At 40.3% G+C, this 16,372-nt stretch overlaps 1 protein-coding gene across 2 annotated transcripts in view; it reads right to left on the bottom strand.

The window, feature by feature from the left end:
- COL8A1 (collagen type VIII alpha 1 chain) overlaps nucleotides 1-16,098 on the bottom strand; it is a 146,213-nt gene extending 130,115 nt beyond the window's left edge. Inside the window, exon 1 of one of the 2 annotated variants that reach the window (XM_006195641.3) lies at nucleotides 15,955-16,098. The gene's annotated coding sequence lies outside the window, so the exon portion shown is untranslated. The remainder of the gene's footprint in view (nucleotides 1-15,954) is intronic. The other variant, XM_006195642.2, reaches the window with a different exon arrangement.
- Between the last annotated feature and the right edge of the window lie 274 nt (nucleotides 16,099-16,372).

The raw sequence follows: 16,372 nt of genomic DNA, 5'->3' as shown, positions 1-16,372 counted from the left end.
TGCTGAGTGAGGATGGGAGTGTTGTGAGAGGGCATTGGCTCCAGGGAAGGTTCAGAATACCTTGACCAGCATGAAAAATGCACAGAAAGTGGCCTCCCTTTGAAGAGAAAGAAAAAAAATTCTGACATTCCCTGTGCATCTATGCTCCGAGTGGCTTTTTATTAGTTTCTGTGCCTTTCAGCTGCTAATCATAAGTGCAGGTGTCTAGTATAGGTCTCAGCACATAGTAGGTTCCCAGAGCTACATGTTGAATAAATGAATAAGTGAAGATGAGATTGAAACACTAAACAAACAAAACTCAGATAACTAAACTTGAGGGATAAAGTCTTTTAAAAGCTTTATAGCCCTTCTTCCTTTGTCTTTATGAACTAAAATGCCTTCCACTATTGCTTGCAATTTTCCGTATTCTAACATCGGGCTTCTTAGAGCTATTTTTTTTGAGGGAGCCTGGACTGAACGTTTTCTTGATAATTGAGGCATAGGGATAAAAAGATTAGGGCTTTTAGAATAGGAAAATGGAATTCATGTAGGATAGGATTCTGATGTGCTGACATTGAATGTTGTAGGGAATACGCACGTGACTTACAAAAGTCTATTGCTGCATCAAAATGTAGGGACCAGGATGCATTTGGGATGCCAGCAGCCTCAATGGGAGTGTGCAGGGAATAGCAGCATAAAGCTCCAGAAGTCCCTGGGATGAGCTAAGACCTTAGATGAGGTATCCAGGACACCCATCTTTTTTCCAATGATGCCACAGCTGCCCATATGTGATGGGCATTGCCATGGTGAAGGGAGGGAAGTGGCCTTGAATGGAAAGGGGTTGTGCAATTACAGAAATTTCCTCCCTTGGGGAACTGGTGGGAAGATGGATGTAGTGCCATTTAGTGCAAGCAAACAAACAAACAATAACAACAAAAAACACAAAAAACCTCCTACCCTCCCAAACCAAAAAACCCTCAAAAAACCAGAAATATTAAAAAGCCCCAAAATCACGCACACTGCCTAACAGCTCGTAGCAGCACACTGCAGTTGGAGACTCCATAGTTCATCAAATGAACTACAAGGCAAAGAGATCCTCAGCACCCTTATTTGCAGTATGCAGAAAGCAACACTTGAAGCTTCTACTCACCCAAACGCCCACTATGCTGGCATTTCAGCAAGCATTCAATAATTGGTAGTCATTATTATCAAATAACTTTTACTGAGTAACTTCTGAGTGCCAGACACGTTCTCATATGTTACATTATTTAACATCATAGCAATCCTGAGAGGTAGACTTATTTTAGAGCAGAGAAAAGGAAGACTCAGGAAGACTCACTATGTTGCCCAGAGTGGTTGTGCTGCTGGGCAGCAGAAGCAGTACTTGATCCCATGACTTCTTATGCTAAATTCAGTGCTTTTATTTATGCCAGTGGCTTCTCATCGGTGATTTAAGATGTTTTGTTTTTTCCCCATAAATGACATACATTTTGGCATTAATTAAAAGGGAGATTTAAAAATACCATTTAAAAATTACAGGCACGTTTAAAATGAATTGTGTGTTATTTGAAATTATAAACTGGTGAGAAGGGTGTATTTCAGTGGTAGAGCATGTGCTTAGGATGCACGAGGTCCTAGGCTCAGTCCCCAGTACCTTCATTAGAAATAGATAAATAAATAACCTAATTACCTCCCCCCAAAATTAAAAGAGAAGAAAAAAGAAAAAAATCATAAATTGTATGGCAAACCTACAAAACTATCCCTGCTGATTATTAGTGGCATTTCTGATGTTGCTGGTCCTTCTACTACTGCGAACCTGTTTGTCCACAGATTATTAATAGGGTGTGGTGACTAATTCTTTGGGGCTAAACTGTCAGTGATGTAGCAGTAAAAGATGAGAGCTCAGGAATCTACTGGTTTCATAGTCTGGTTACTTTACTTACAGCTATGTGACTTTGAAGAAGTTACTTAATCTCTTACCCAGTTTTCTATCTCATGGGAAAGTGTCAGGATAAAATGTAATAATATATAAGAATAAAAAAGCTTTCAGCATTCTGCTTGGCACAGAGTAAACCTTCAATACACGTTAACTGCTATCATTGTTGGGAGTTTGGTTTCTATCTTCTTGAAAAGCACAATCTCAATCTGGGGTTACTTATAACCCATTACAGATCATTCTGCTTTCCTTTGCTATAGTTTCTCATTTACACTGCCAGGACCATCCCTGGGTAGGATACTGTTAAGTCTTAGCTTAAAGAAGAGGACTTCAGGAATGGGATGATCCAGGTTCATATTCCACTTCCAACATTTACTATCTAAATGATGTTATAAAATGTACTTAAATCTTTCTAAGTGTAAAATGTAGACAAAATATCTAATTCAAATGAAGGAATGTATATAAAATACATATTATAAACTATTAGTTTTTCTACAAAGTCATTATCATCATCCTCATCATCACTATCTTCATGTTTAAAAGTCCCTAAATTAAGATACTAACACTCTCCTGCTAATAGGGTTGTAATGAATACTATTTTAGAAAATAAGATACCAAACCTCTCCAGTGTTCTTGCTCTGTTGCAAAGGAGTCATGGATTCTTTCTTTAGTTACTGGTTCATGTCTTCAGATGAGAATTCTATTTATAAGTATTCAAATGTGACTTAAACACATGGTGATTCTTTTATTGCTAAATATAACAAAATTTACAAGTGAAATGTTACTGCCGTCTTTACCATACTATAAAGTTTGCTTATCCTACAATTTGGATATGTTTCACAAGGCAGAGGAAAATACACACCCATAATTATTTCTTGATGTCTGGCTGACGAGAACAGGGTAAATTCTTTTATTTTATTATTTAAAAAAAAAGTTTTCATTGAAGGTTTTTCCAGTCCCTCCAAAGAAACCTAGCTGTGAATGGAAAAGATACAGCTGATTGCCCTGGCTCCGTGAGCATCTCTTCTGCCCTTGTCCCGCTCTCACTGAGTCAGAAGGAAGGCATGCGATGTGGCCGAGCTCCGAAATCATTAAACATCTCCTGTAAACTGTTGCTGTTAGAGACTCACTCTGGTTTATTTTCTGAAGGCTTATTAATAAGTCAGAATCTAATCTGCAGCCAGACTGTTTGATCACTTTGCTCTTGGCTTTACCGGACACAGAATTTTATTGCATGGTTGGCCTATTGGCATAATGATCCCCGAAGGGCTGTTGCTAAAACAGCAAGAGCCAGGGGCATATCATTGTCAAATTCCAAAGACCTGCGACCTCCCCTGACCTGCTGGTAGAGGTTCAGCCTTCTTCAAAAAGCCTCAGGTTGTTCACTGGAAATAAAGTGAAAAATGTTCTGGGAAAATCTATGATAGAGAACTACCTGCCTTCAGAAAGTGATGGGGCTTCAAGGGGAGAGAAAAGCAAAAATCTGGTGGCTGAACTTGTTTCAGATCCCTGGGAACAGTCTTTCTGTGTAGAGAAGGTCATATTGAAAACTGAAGCAATTCTATGTCTCAGCAGATCTGAAACTGTTTAAAAAGCATTTAAAACATGTTCCCCCCCAAAAGGAAAAGAGACAGAATAGTAATGAATAATGGAACTTTCAGAGACTCAATTCAAATCACTCTTCATCTCATTTTGTCTGTAAAGTGATAAAGGATCCAGGTTAATGATATAGTGCCGTTCTGAGTGAGTTTAAGCCATTAAAAAAAAAGCAAATACCATCTGTATCATTTTATTAAAATTGTATATGCAGGGGATAGGACTTCTTTAAGATAATATAACTATTAAAGGCAGACCCAGTAGTCAAGCAATGCATTGAACATAACATTTAATGAATACTACTGTGGTCATGGCATTTGCTGATGATACAAAAAGCATCTTATTCAGATTTTTTCCCAGTAGTTTTTATGCTCACCAAGGATACAAGACATAGCGTGTGAAAACTTAACTATTCTGTGTTGTCCAATACAGTAACCACTAGCAACATGTGGTTATTTAATTTTAGCTTTAAAGAAGTTATAGTAACATAAAATAAAAAAGTCAGTACCTCAGTTGCACTAGCCACACGTCAGGTGCTCAGTTGCCATATAAGGCTGGTGGCTCCCACATTGGACAGTTCAGCTATAATACATTTCCATTATTGCAGAAAATTCTAGTAGACAGCCCCGATTTCTTCAATACAGGGTATAGGCAACACAGAAGTGACTTTTATAATAACTGCTTGTCAGTTGAGAAGAGGGAAGGATGAATGCAGGCTGCAATGTTTAGGAAGACCTTAGTGGGACCTTGAATTTATGGTTATTTTGGCAAGTGTAAAGGACAGCAGGGGATATTCAGTAGAGAAAAGAAAAAAGAATGTTGGGGGGAGGAATAGTCCATCTGGCATAGGTCAAATTCATGGTATAGACTAGAGAGGGATGGAGATGGAAATCGGGTTGGGGTGACAGAGACTGAGGGATCTACCAGCAAGCTGAGGTGTTCTGTTTCCTAACGCCACTGAATATTTTTGAGCAGGGTACTGACAGTCCTGGGACAGTGGCATTACCCAGCAAATAATTTTTCCTTATGTCATTTGGTATATAGAAGGCCAGTATTTAATTCTAGCATCCCAACAGGGATTCATCTTGTATCCCACAGTTAGCTCCAGAGTTGAGCCTAGTGACATGGTACGTGTGTGCTCACACATGTGAATGTGTCTTCTTGGGACAATCTATGGGGATAGAGAAAAGCATATTTAGAGCCTTCTCATTCGTATCACTGCATTTTGTTCCCACATTCTTTTTTCTTTCCCCCTTTTCACAATTATTAAGCTTCTATTGTGTGCTAAGCATTGAAGGGGCAGAGAGAAACAAGACGTGAATCCTGCAAGGAGCCCACAGTCTTATACAGAAAACAAGCCAATGCCATTACAGAGTGGACATGGCCATGGCAGGGTTGTGCACAGAGAACTAGGGAGCCTGGGGAAGTGCACATGCAGCCTGAGGCAATCTGGGTGTAGGCGGGTCCTCTCAGAGCAGCAGGTACTGATCTAAATCTTGGAGGAGAACAATTTAATTCAGCAGATCAGATGGGGAATACCCCATGCAGAGAGGGACGATCAGTACAAATACAAAGACAAAAAAATACAGTAGCAGTGACCATGTGGGAAGAGCTAGACCTTGTTTCCTCTTTCATCTTTGTCACAGCACAAAAGAAGGGCTGGAAGTATACTTATTTCTATGTGCTAACTTCCCCTGCTGATTTAGTTTGTTTGTTTGTTTTTTGTGGGGGGAGTAATTAGGTTCATTCATTTATTTATTTATTTTAATGGAGGTTCTGGGGATTGAACCCAGGACCTAACTCTACCACTGAGCTATACCCACCCCCACCCCTGCTATCTGAACATGGCACGTTCCTATGAAACCTTTCATAAGACAAAATGGCATAAAGGAAAGAAGCAAATACTTTAGGACACACCTTGCTAGTGGATGCAAAAAATAGAGATAAAGCACAGATGCTCACAGACACAGTTCAAAGCTATGGCGGCTTGGTGCTGAGTGTAGTTCCCAGGGAAGGAGCTTGGCAGTGCCATTCTCGCTGCTGGGGATGTGCGCTGCCTCTAAAACAGCTTGCTTGCAAAAAGGAGGCTGATGCTATTTTTGCTATTTGCCTTTTTCCCCCGCATAAAATCCTCTTTGGATTTCCTTAGATTAGCAAAAACAGGTACTAGTATAGGTCTTTTGTAGAAGTGAAGCCTCTTAAAGTGAACTTTTGAAAAGTGGGGGGTACCTTTACGCTCTCACACAGGTTAAGCAGCAGGGTAGACAGTAGACTTTTGTCTAGGCGACTCACATGGCTTGGGGCATCAGTTAAGTTGTCTTCATCCCCACTGCTTGGGTATGAAATACCGTAAAGGTAACGCTGAAAAGAATGATCTGTGGAGCCAGAGTAAACTTTGTAACGTGCCTCTGTTCTAGTCTGTTTCTCATATAATCATGGGAATTTCTGCTGCCTTAGGAATGACATGCTAGCTTGTCACTCTTTTTCCCAGACTCATGCCAAGCAACTCGGGATCACTTGGGGAGAATTTATGGAGAAACCTTAGCCCTTATGAATTACCCTAGGGAGGAGTGATAGCTTTTTTTTTTGTTTATTTTTCTAGTTACACAGCCCTTACTTTTTTGGCCCCAAAATGACAGCATGCTTTTAGGAAAAAATACAGAAAAGAAAAAGAAATTAAAATCACAGTATTAAACAAAAAACAGAGCCAGTCGGCAGTGTCTAGGAACAGAGCCACTGGAATTCTCTCACCTTCTTTATGAGTCAGAGGCATTGTCATTGGGAGTTGATGTTTTTTCTCCCTTTTATGGCACCTCCTAGCTGTGTGACCCTGGGTAATCTGCTTGCCCAAATAGAGGCTCCATTTTTTTCTCATCTTTAAGTTGGGAGTGATAATACCACCTTTTGCAGGGTTGATATAAAGAATAGAGATAATGAGACCAGCACAGTGTCTGGTCCTGTTAGACATTTACTAGATACTGTCTATTATTATAACTAGTTATGATGAGTTTGAGTTTCTCCCTTGGATGACTGTGATCTACTTATTTTCTCAAAGGAGAGGGTGCTACACCACGCTGCTTTTGGAATTCTGGCCTCACAGCATTGTCTTTGTAAAGGGGAAAAGAAATCCTGGAGTAGGGCCCTAAAAAAAATAGTCAGTTTGATGGGGGCAGGAGGTCTGAGTGTGATTGATAAACCAAATAGTCCCTATGTACATAGTCCCCTAGAATATCAGTGTGTTCCTGTTCCAGGAATTAGCTCCCTATTGATAGTGAAAAAATAAATGCTCAAGGAAGATGTTTGGGTAATGATCTTGGTTAATGAATGGTGGTTATGGTGAAACAGAGAATCATCAGCTCAGGTACTGTTGAGCTAATTCACAACATTATCTAGGCTCTTTGTTTACTGGACTTATTGCACATCGTTGGCCATTTATCTATTTGTAACACAATATCCAGACACTGGGAAAGAAGAGGAAAGGAAAAGATCATTTCAACCTGTCCAATATTTCTTTCTTCCTTTTCTTTCTTTCTCTTTCTTCCTTCCCCCTTTCCTCCTTTTTTCTTTCTCTCTCTCCTTTCTTTCTTTTCCTCCCTTCCCTCCTTTTCTTTCTTTCTTCCTTTCCTTTTCTTTCTTTCTTTCTATCACTTCTCACTCTCTTTTAATTACTCCCCCATCTAACTTTGTTTATAAAAAAACTTAAATTATTCTGGTATTTCTGCTGCTATTATTATAAAGAACTGAGCCATAGAACCAAGACATGTTCATCTGCTTCTTTTGTTCCCTTTTCCAACTGGTTTTGGAAATCACATTGGGATTGTTTCTTATTTTATGGTTTGACATAGCACATAATCTATATTGACACTCCATGTGTATTATATATTAACTAGCATCACTGAATATACCTTGTCCCAGATCCTAAACTGTTCCCAAGTTGTTTCATAGAATACCAGTCCCAAGAGATGCTCTCAGGTTGGGAAGATTTGTCATCAAATAAGTTGAAGGCACACTATTTACTGTAACTTTTTTGAAGTATGAAGGAATACATAGCATATTAAGGTCTTTATGAAGTCTTGCAGTGAATAAAACTGATCATATTATTTCACTGACTATCTCTATTTGACCACAGAACCTTTTTCTGCATAAACACATTAATATCCCAGGTATTACTGTTTTTGAAACACACTTTTGAAAAAGCTAAGGAAGCGGCATGCAGAGATTTTATACAATATAACAGTTATTTAAAATATCACTTTTCTCCATTTAAAATAGAACTTTTAAATCACAAGACCTTTTTTCTGTGTGAGGAATTTTCTTTTGACCGATGTCAAAATACGAATAGGTGAACATAAAGGCCTCTTGAGACTCTTCCAGTTGTAATTTAATTATTGTTTCTTTTCCCTTTTCTACCTACCCTTGACCTCGCCTGGCCCCTTGAGACATGTAGAATTGTCCTCTGTACGCTAAGACACAAAAAACGCTCTTGATACTTCCTGAACAGTTATGTGCTTATTTGGAATTGTATTCCGACTTAGTTCTGTACGAAGACTAGGAGCCAGCTCCAGGTGTTGTGAATACAGTCCCTTCACTATGCATGCTTAAGTAGCGCCATTCTGTAAAATACTTGGCAAGACCTCAGGTGTCTCTAAATGGTAAAGAGCATGGTTATTTGAGAATTGCTTTTCTATTTAAGTTAAGTAAATTAAGGCACACAGATGATCAATGACTTGCCCGAGGCCCCAGAAAGAGTCTAGATGTTTCAGGGATTAAAACGTTGAAGATTTTCTGGAACAGGGGATTCTCAGCACAGGTATACATACAAACTTCATAGCTTCGTCTCTCCTGAGATCAGTAATAGTCTTAGAGAAAGGATTGCTCAGTATTCCTGTCAATGTCCTATTTTTTACAAAGCAAGCAGCCCTTCTCTGGTGTGCCAGGGATTTATTTTTTTATAGTCCTAATTGATCTCTATACCCCAAAGGGTTCTGAATTATGCAATTGTCTCAAGTCTTAACAAGCCATCCCCACTCTTCCGTGCAATGGAAATGTTCAATGGAAAGAAGTTCACTTTGGTCTAGGCAAGGCTCTGGCTCCTCCCAGGAGAGATCAGTACCCAGGAGTGCAGGTTCTGGGCCATCCTGATTGGAGAAGACTGGCCCATGTCTGCCTCCTTCTCTCTTCCAGCCCCCACCCCCCACCCCACCTCCTGTTGACGAGAGAGTGTAGTCCTGGCAGGGCACCAAGACTTCCCTTTGGAACCCATGAGATCTTCTCAGCCCTCTGCTCGCGCTGCACTCATATCTCTCTGACCCCCAGCTGCCTTGGTTTATTGACTACTGAATTGATCATTTAGTTTTGGCTGGTGGTAGCCTTGGAAAACAACGTTTTCTAAGATTGCCTTGTTTTTCCTTCAAATAAACTTCTACAAGCCTTGACATTTCTGGCATTGGTGAAATGCAGGTGATTTATTCTACAGGCTTAAATTGGGAATTTTTTTTAAAAGAAAACCAACAATGTGATACACTCCTGTGGTACATTTTAGCCACCAGTTGCAAAGGACAACTTGTTCTGTCTTTTATCAGAAAAATTCAAATCTAAAGGCACCCTCTGGGAACAAGTCAGTTTTCTATTTTGAGACATTCAAACCCCTGGCTCCCTCTACTGGTCAACAACCTCTCTCCCCACTCATTTGAACAGCAGGGGACTGGACTAAATTGGGAGCTGGAAGAGGAACTAGATGTGAGGATGGACTAGGGATTGTGGATCCATTAGCATATTTTTTGCTGCGGATCCCTTTTCTTCCCTCATTCTTCCAACCTCAACAGTATTGGCCACCTAAGCCACAAATTCTTAGCTCCACCTAGTGTCCCCCACCATGTACTCCTTGGCCTTATCTTGTGTCTGCCTTTTAACGATAGGCCACTTATTCAGATTTATAGCACTGATGAACACCATGAGCCCTGGACTTTAAGACAGGACAATCATTAAGTTCCGATCTTGAAAGAAATATAATAATGTACATTCATCACTTTGAATTTATGAACCAAGTTTAGATTTATCCTTAGCGTGCACATGGCATGATTGTTGGAGGAACATGTAAGTGGGAGGCTAGCTGACATAATGTCTCCCAGCTGCCTGGGGACAAAGCTCTTCAACCAGCTCTGAAGACTTGCCATCCTCTTGTTGGGCCGAGAACAGCTGCGGCTTAGCCACTCTGCTGCTGGGTAATGAAGTAAACCAGCCATAGTTGCCCTGATATGTGAAACCTTAACCACAGTCCAGAATTTCAGTAAAACAGCTGTTTTATCTAGCTAACAGAAAGGACTGGAGAAGCTCCCCGACAGGCTGATACATTTTATTTCCTGGAGAAGCCAACAGCTGACACCCACTTCCAGGCATATTCAGTTAGAGTTGGAAAAGTAGTACATGAAGTGACTAATTGTCTTTAATCTCAGCACATCAAATGATGCCAATACCTAAATATCCTGAAATGTAAACACATCAAGGGAGCTTAAGAAAGATAGTCTTCAAGAAAGACTTAACTTAAAAGTTGTGTTTTCAAAGTGATGCTTAGTCATAGACTGTAAATTTTAACATACAATAAATCCATTTCAGAAACACAACTACTATTTCAAAGATATGCAAACAATTGTCAGGCATGCTTTAGAGGAAAGGAAAGATGCATCTGTGGTAACATCTGTCCACTTATCAAGGTAAAGTCTTTCCAGAAAAGATACATAAATATTCTTTTCTATGTTTATCATTTCCCACACAGGGTAACTTTATGTATTACCAAAAATTGTATTGTTATCTTAGCAGAGAACATTTTGATGACATGACATTTGTGGAATTAGTACCCTGGGTCAGAGTCAAGTCTAAAATGAGGTCAAATGAGGCTGTTTTCTCAGTGGAAGTCCAGTAAAGGGTTAAGAAGAGCTTTAGTAGATGCATGCATACAAAGCTTTCACCCCTGTGAGCCAGTCTTCAAATGGTGTTATACTGAAAGAAGCCTGACCCAAATAGGATTTCATCGCCCAAACACTTGAGTGGGTCTTAGCTCAGACAATCACTCACATTAAAAATCTCTTCTCCAGCACCTCAAAACTCTCCAGAGTTCTGTTTCAGAGGAATGGACCCTCTTAGCTGCACCATCCTCTCTCTATACTGTTGTCCTCCCCGCACCCCCCACACCCCCCTCCCCGTGTTGTAGCACTTCTTATGCCTGCACCCCTCAACAGCTACGTCCCGCACAATTTTCTCTGATAGTCTATTACGGATATTTTGTCCTTTCTCTCCTTAAAGACCCGGGGAGATGCTATGTGGTTATATTGGCAACCCATTGTCAATGGGGTAGGAAAAGAGAAAGATTATGCTGGGAATCATCACATACTTGTTCTGTCACATAAAAATTGGAACTAGATCTTAAGCCTGCTGCAAATAATAGTTTTATTTCTAGAACTCAGGTAAATGTAAGAAGGACTAGTCAAAGTACTGCAGGCCACGGAAGTGGCTTCTTGATAAGGCTTGATAATTTAGCCATTGATAAGGCTAAATGATCTCTCTTACATTTCCTAATGCAAGAGGAATCTTAAATTTGATATACTTGAGATTTGAGCTTCTACAAGTTCCTATAGACTTACGAGGATTTTTATGGAAGGAGGTAAGAAATGTGGATATTTTACACTTAGCCTCTTTTCTTCACTCACTCATTCAACACATATTTACCAAGGAGTTACTGGGTATCAGGTCCTGGAATGGAGGATAATCACACAAGGTCCCTATGATGGTGACAATCAGTGATTTCACTCTTCACCAAGGATTGTGTCAATGTTTCCAAACATTCTGTAGTAGAGGTATAGCTGCAGCCCCAAACCTCTACCAGTTATGGTTTCTGAGAAGACAGTATGTTACATTCCAAGAGAACTCTCAGTGTAGTCAGAGACATCTTAGATACACATTATATGAGGAAGACACGTTATAGTTATTCAAGAGAGAACACTGATCAGCTTGGCTGTATGAACTCCAGCCCTGGTTCCGTTACACATGTCTGGGTGAGCTTAGGGAAGATATCAAGCTCCCTGACTTTTCTCATCTGTAACATTAACTTTAGTTAAAATTAGCTCCAAGGATCCTTTCAGCATTTATATGGTGTGATTCTCTAAGTTTTTAAACCTAAGGAAGTTAGAGTAGGGTCTAGGTAAATAAAAGTGCTTGAAACTTCATTTCAGTTTGGAGGCATGTAGCAAGTTTAAGTTACGTTTCTTCTAGGTCTATGAATTAAGGTTTAGAAAAATGTAAAGCTTTTTTATTTGTTGGAGTGAAAATTTAAATCCTTTTAAGAGAAGAATGAGACTTTTGATAATGAGAAATGCCGCAAGTATGAGTGGTACTCCAGAAACTTGATCTATAAGAATTGAAAAGAGATTTCTTCCACTGAAAGAAAAAAATAGGGTGGCACAGAAGGGCATGACTGCATCTGCAAATACTGTGCTGAAGGAGAGAAGGGCAGCTTTTGTTTTCCAGGAAGGACAATGGAAGTGAGCCCAAAATTAATAGAGGAGATTGAAGGTGGACCACCAGTGTGTTTTAACATTTTACATATCAGCTATAGGTGTTCTGTAGGCTTTTGCTATTATGTTACATTGAGAAGTTAGAATTCATTATTATTTTAGCTGATTACTCTATGATCAGCTCTTGGGAACATTTTTGTTTCAGTCACTTCAGCTTGATTCCATGCAACTTCAACGGCTTTGTGGATTTGCAGACACAGGGCCCCCAGATTATAGACATTCCGACCTTGTGTGACTCCCTTTAACCCCCTTTCTGCAAATCTATTTGCTTGAGGACAGACTATAAAGAACCTCATTCCTCAAACAGCAAGCGTAGTTACCAAAGCCATAGTGGAATGTCTGATTAGTGGCTTCTGTGTTGGTGCTGAAATGTGGTTAATATTCTTTCTCACTCTTCACTCTTTGTGTCTCTGCAAAGGAGAACTTTTGCAGAAATCTTGATTTACTACTGTGGGGTGTAAACTGATGTTAATGACTGCCAGATCATTGGAAGATCTTTTGCATCATATCCTTAGGATTTTGTAACAATCTGTGAACTGATCTTTTTTTTTTTTTTAATTTAAATTTCTAGATGCTTTGGGTAGTAAGGGGTCCTTTTTACACAATGCTAAAGTGATTCTCTAAATTCCAAAGGGCATTCATTTTTTGCTTAACCTCCTCCTCTTCCCTTTCTCCCTTTCTCTTTTTTTTCCTTTTCATTCAACATCTAGAACAGTGAACCTCTCAGAAGATCACACTCTAGTCTCAAGTGCTATACCTTCTTTAAATTATACGTATGTAAGTTTATGGGGTTCTGGTGGAAGAGAAGGAAGCCAAGGCCTGCAGAAAGACCTAATCTTCAGAGGGTTGCTTAGAGGACCAGAGGGTGGGGGATCACACTACATGTTGCCGATCCAAAGGAATGACCATGGCTAAGTAGGAGTAAACAGCTGCTTCTAACTTCTAACTTGCAAATAGTTCCCGGACACTGGGCCCTTTGGGAGCGTGAGAGGTGGATTTGTTGATGTAAACCACCCATTAATTAAAAATACGTATGAGGGTTTTTATATTCATAGTTTTAAATCATAACTGGCAAAGATCTATGGGTTTTTATGTGGGGCAGACCTGAAGTCATTTTAGTCTTTAGAACCGAGCTACTCTCTTACGTTAGAGAAGGGCATGGTAGAGACAGAGCTTAACTTATTAGTGGAAATACTCTCATTGATTTAAGAAAAATAAAAGAGCAGATATGGATTTTTGCTCTTCAGTGTCTCCCCATCTTCCACCTGAGTAAAGGCAGAAAGAAGTTGCCTTTGTGAAAGAGATTCTGATCCTTCCCTTCTCCCGGGGCACTTCCCGGGAGCCATCCCGCCCAGCTTACCTGTAATTCTCACTCATTCCTACCCTCTCCTCTTGATTTCTGTTTCACAAATGGAAATAAGGTGGGATACACTTTCTGATCATGGAAAGAATATTGTTTTATAATTCTGAGAATAGTAGAAAATGTAAAATGTGGGCAGCAGGCCCACAAAATCAACACAGCACCCTCCCCAGGTCTCTAGTCAAATGGGGCAGCTGCTCATCTTTTCTTTCATGAGAAACATTAAAGGAGTCATTCAAAGCCTGCGGAAATGGTGTTGGGTAGGTACAGCCATGAACCCAGTCCAGACGCAGTGGTTATCGTGGTGTAGAGGAAACTTCTGTTATGTCTCCTCATCCCGCGCAAAGAGGGAGACTTTGGGGAAACTCCATGAAACCCCACCACTGATTTTTCTATGAATGTAAGAAGGGCAGTGTGGAGAAAGAATCACTTTGAGTGCCTGGTAAAGACCCTGGGAAAGTGAGATCACGAACAGGCAGAGATGATCTCACTCAGTTATTTAGGGTGTTGAACGTGATGCACGCAGGGAAGGCAGTTACTGTGAAATGGTTCATAGCTGGTAGAGTGGATTAACTGCCAGGAAAAGCAGAAGCAAACCCTGGGAGAACACTTTTCATCCCCAAATTTAGGAATAACAGGGAGCTCTTTTACACTGGCAGCAGTTTTTTATTCTCCCAGAAAAGATAACTTTCCTCAAGGGGATCTGGTGAATGAAGCAGTGTATTTTCACCCTTGTGATGATGGGCGTGAGGCCGGCACTAACATAAAAGAGGAATTAGCTTGGACATACCACACACTTGGTTTGGCCTGGTCCCATACCTGTGCTCTTGTCATGGTTGATTACCCACTTACAGCAAATATGAAGCAAATATGAAGCAAACAGCCTGCACTGTGGCTTAAGATAAAAGGTATTTTAATAAGCTCAGGTCACATATTATCATGGCCAATAGTAATTTTATATCATTTTCTTAAAGGAAACTGCACTCCTTGCAATAATTTTTTCCAATGAAGCAAAATTTCACATGACAGAACATTTTACATGTAATTCTTTCATTTGAATAATAGCATTGAATCCTCTTTGTATCCAACAGAATTTTAAGATATTTTTATAATCTCTTCTGATATACAAACAATAAGGAGGAAAGGTTTGGAAGACCCTCAATTAAACTTCTAATGAGTCTACTTTCTTTAATAGTGAGAATTTAAAAAAAAAAAAGCTTTGGAGAGTTTTCCCTTTTCAAGTGAAACAATATAAACAACCCCCTCTCCCCCCCCCAAAAGTAACTTTTTCCTCTCTTACTTTAAGAACCTTGAGGGCTGAACTAGTGGTTTGGTTTCCTGACTGCCAGCTTTGGTTTGCATCTTGTGCAATTCCCCAGAGGAAATATTTGAAGAGGGTTTTTCTCCACATAAGAGGATTTCATCCCACACAGCCCGCAGATTCTGAAGGCAAACTTCATGGACCAAGTGTCTGTTTTTATAGAAGTAGCTACGGAGTATATTTTTCCTTTCACAGGTGCACACCACTCACTCTTAGACCTCAGAAATAAGAAGGTAAAGACTGAAGTCTTTCCAAATGAGGGTAGCTTAAGACACCATATTTCAGTGAGAATCGGGTGCCAATCAGGTTGATTTTCACTTGATGAGGGAAAGAGGGTGACAAGCAGGGATCGAACTTCCAAAGCTTTCAAGCTGATCTTTCTTTACAACCGTCTGATGTAAACAGAAGTATTGTATAATCTGGCCTGTATTTTCCCTCTTACTGTGAAACATATTGAAATGCTTTATGTTTAGGTGTGTGTGTAGAAATTTGTGGAGTTCTTTTATACTCTTTCTTATTCCAACACTATTCTCATTTTAGGACGTCTAGAAAAGATAGCTCTGTGAGAGCACATTCTGCCCCAGCTTGTAAATTTGGATTTGTTCTTTGCTATCTACCAGCCACCTGATTACAGGTCTCTGTGCAAAGGGCACCGGTTCACATCATTTTTTCCAAGCACTTAAACCTGGAAAGATATTTATTAAAGGACTCACAGAAGCTGTCTTGGGGGATTGGAAAACATCGCAAAATTGTTAGCAGACCTTTGACGGTGCTATTTTTAGGAAACTAATTGTGTTCTTTTAAAGTACATTTTTGACAATGGGACAAAGTTTTCCTTGCCCCCACCGATATGTGAAATATTTACAATGAAAAACATCAGTAAAACTCCCAAACAGATACACTTTAACCTCAGCAGCAGCCAGCAACAGGGGAAAAGTGATTTAAAAGGAGAAAAGGGTTTTTTTTTTTTTTTTTTTTGCGATATTTATGCTGCTGTTCCTGCCCAAAATGAACTTTTATTTTACCGTTCAAACAGAAGTTTGTTTTCAAACCAGTTGCTGGTTAAAGGAGCAGCTGATCTGGCATCCATAGGAATCAGCTCTAACCAAACAGTAAGCACGTTGACCAGAGGAAGCTTATTCCCCCGAAGCAACCCCTAGTAGGTCAGATGCCTGCAGCAGTGTTATCTTACCTTGAGCACGTAAGATCCAGGAGAGAAGCTCGGGGGCTCCCACAGGAGAGGACCAGGAGAGCGCTCTGATCCGCTTCTGGTAACATGCACTTGGCTTTTATGGGCAGGTGGGAGGAGCTGCTCCTCATAGTAGGTGGGCAGAGAAGGAGGGCGGACGGCAGCCCCGGGAGGAGCTGGACACTTCTCTAGGGAGGGGCGGAGAGGGCAGAGCGAGGAGCCCGAAAGAGGGAGGAGGGGCGGGGAGCGAGGGGGGTTAGGAGCGGAGGACGCAATTGAAACGGGAGAGGGAGGGAGAGAGGGAAAGGAAAAAGAGAGAGAGAACGGAGAGAAATAGAGATACAGAGAAAGCGGTGTAGACCACCGACAGGGAAAAGGTTGGAGAGAGAATCAATAAGAGACAGAGACGCCCAACACGCAA

The sequence above is a fragment of the Camelus ferus genome, chromosome 1, assembly GCF_009834535.1.
Source record: "Camelus ferus isolate YT-003-E chromosome 1, BCGSAC_Cfer_1.0, whole genome shotgun sequence".
NCBI classification, from domain to species: Eukaryota; Metazoa; Chordata; class Mammalia; order Artiodactyla; family Camelidae; genus Camelus; species Camelus ferus.
Note: the sequence above shows the minus strand (reverse complement) of the source record. Positions and strands in the feature narration are given on the sequence as shown.